Here is a 2,949-nt window from a genome sequence, read left to right as displayed (position 1 = left end):
TTTTTTAAAAAGAAAACAAACTATCTTTTTTCATTTTACATATGAATCCCAGTTCCCACTAGCTCCCCTCCTCCCATTCCCTCAGAACAATGTGTTCTGAGGAAGGACCAAAGTCCTCCCGACTATATCCAGACTGAGCAAGGTATCCCTCCAAAGAAAATGTGTTCCAAAAAGCCAGTGCAAGCCACAAGGAACTCCTAGTTTATTTTACATACTGGCCACAGATTCCCCTCCCTTCTCACAAGCTGAGACTTCTAGATGACACTTTAAATTCTTATGAAGCTCTGCTTTCAGAAAACAGAGAACAGTTTGTAGTACAAAAGAAAATGAAGGCTTTGACCCTGCTTCTGCTGCTCAGCCCTTTCTGCCCATTAAAGGCTTGCTATCACCATGTTGATTCATTTTTGTTCTTAGAGAATAGAGTTCATAGCTCTGATTATACCATATTACTCAATTTAAAACCCTAAGAAGTTCAACATACCTACTCAAAATAATAAAGCTCACATTCAGGGAGCCAGAATTTTAAGTCCACTCTGAGTATACATATACTTATTGAAGGTGAAGAAAGAACTGTTGGACTTTGAGATTCCTGAGAGATAAAATAAGGCTGTGCAGCACACTATGATGGTGGCTGGGAAAAGGCAGCACACAGTCATGAGGACCATCATATAAAATTGAACCCTGGGTTAGGGGGAGCCACTCAATATGTCTGGGCCCCAGGATGTCTTCAGGCCAAAAATCCAATACCTGTGCCAACCAAAGATTTGTGGGGCCCTGCACATAGCCACTTCGACCTGGGAGAAGATATTTATCTTAGCCTCAAATACTACATTGCCAACGGGTTTGCAGACCACCAGTCACAAGAACCAGCAAATTATGACCAGGACCAGAAGTTTGTGATCACACACAGGGAGACAACATAGCCTTCCATCACACACAGAGGGTGGCCTAGCATGAAGTGATGATAGTTTTTATTAAGAACACTGATAGTGCTGACCATGATGGTCTCTGCTAGGTTAGCAAATACTTCCAGGTCTGGCAGCTTATCTGAACAGTAGCAAAGTATCAGAAGGGATCAGAATGCACCCAGAAGACAGACAAAGAATTTTGAAACTGCATCTTATAGCTCTTTGGATAGAAAGTTGATAATAGCTCTGAGCTTTCCGTCACTTCCAAAAGAGAAGTCTTACTTGTGAGGTTTGTCTCCACCATGTCCCATCCACCAAAACTTTAGCGACGCCTTACCTCCCTACTCCTCCATCCCTGTGAGAGAAACATAATTTCTTGCCCAGACAACAGCTGTAAAATCAAAACAAACAAACAAACAAACAAAATCAAGGTAGTGCTAAGAATAGTGAAGAGTATTGAAGTTGTAGCTGGACTTTGGTGGAGCTATTCCACATGAGTGAAAGCTTAAAAGCAAATAAAGCCTTAGTAAGGAAGAAACAGAAATTGAAGGTTGAAGGTTAGTAAAAGTTGCCTTCTTATTAAGCATGGAGATGATGCTGGGCATGCAGACATATGCACTGAAGAATCAAAGATAACTTTGGTGATATTATTTGGGGAGTCATCTTACATCAAGTCAAAATGTTAAGGAAAAGATCTAAACAATATTTATTATACTAGTATTGTAAATTACTTTAAGCGTTTCTTAGCATGTGCATTTTTGTTCTCAACATAAGATTTTCTATCAGTGCAAACTACAAGGTTAAGTACCTATGCTGATTATAAATTGTAGCTTTAGAGAAATTTATTTTTATGTTTATCACTAAGTATATCATAAAAATTCAAATTTTAATAAAAAACTCTTGATTTCCATTTGGAGCCATTTTTGTACAGATAAAAGCACAAACATATTTATTTCTCCAGACACAAAAAGAAGGAAAAGCACAAAAGAAACTAGGCATTTCTTCAGTAGTTTCTTACTGTCTTCAATATCATCATATTCATTTATAAAATCTCATTATAAACAGTTATTAGTTATTAGATATAAGTCAAAAACCTTAAGAACTTCAATGCTATCCCATTAAAAGTTTTATAATTCCCCTCATGGACAAGTCACCATACAGTTATAATGGTTAGAAATGTAACATGTTTTGCTTGGTAAGAAGATGAAATTATGTTCATCTGATCCATTGGTAAGGATATTTACCAGGACTCTCCAACTAGAGTTTGATGATAAGCCCCAACATGGTAAATGCTGAATATATAGAGTATAATACATATGTTCTAATTGCACAAAAGTGGCAGGGCAGTGGAACACAATGTCTCTTTATCTGCAAAGTGTCATTCTTTATAAAAACAAGATACAGTCGCCAATACTATGGCATTAATCTTCACTAATGTAAAATCAATATTTCATTGTAAACTAATTACAATGGACATTAAGTAACAAAATTCTCCTTTCTTTCCCAGTGACTCAGAAAGAAAAGGCTGCAAGAAAACAAGTCATCCATGGCAAAATATTAATTAGTGCACTGAAATTTATCACTTTTATAGAATAAGTCATTTATTTGGTGATACTATTTTACTATCATGTTACTGATTTACAGAAATACCTTAGTTCTTCTAATATACTATCTGGCAAGCAAAGAACACTAGGAATTCATCTAGATTTGAATATATGGGAACTAAGAATCCACATAATTCAATAAGACAGAAAAGGAGCGCTGGGGATCTGACTTATCCGATAAGCATGCTCGCTCCCAAAGACTGAAGTTCTGTGTTAAGATCTCCTGAATTTTTTCTCACTTTTTGCCTGGCAATCTTGTCTACTTCCCCTACCCAGGAGGATAGCTATATGTTTTCTTTGGGTTCACCTTCTTATTTAGCTTCTTTAGGATATCAAAATGTAGACTCACTGACCTTTATTTGTGGCTAGAAACCAATTATGAGTGAGTACATCCCATGTTCATCTTTTTTGGGTCTGGGTTACCTCACTCAGGATAT

The sequence above is a fragment of the Microtus ochrogaster genome, chromosome 10 (genome assembly GCF_000317375.1).
Source record: "Microtus ochrogaster isolate Prairie Vole_2 chromosome 10, MicOch1.0, whole genome shotgun sequence".
Lineage (NCBI taxonomy): Eukaryota > Metazoa > Chordata > Mammalia > Rodentia > Cricetidae > Microtus > Microtus ochrogaster.
The sequence above is the reverse complement of the archived record's forward strand: the minus strand, read 5'-3'. Positions refer to the sequence as shown.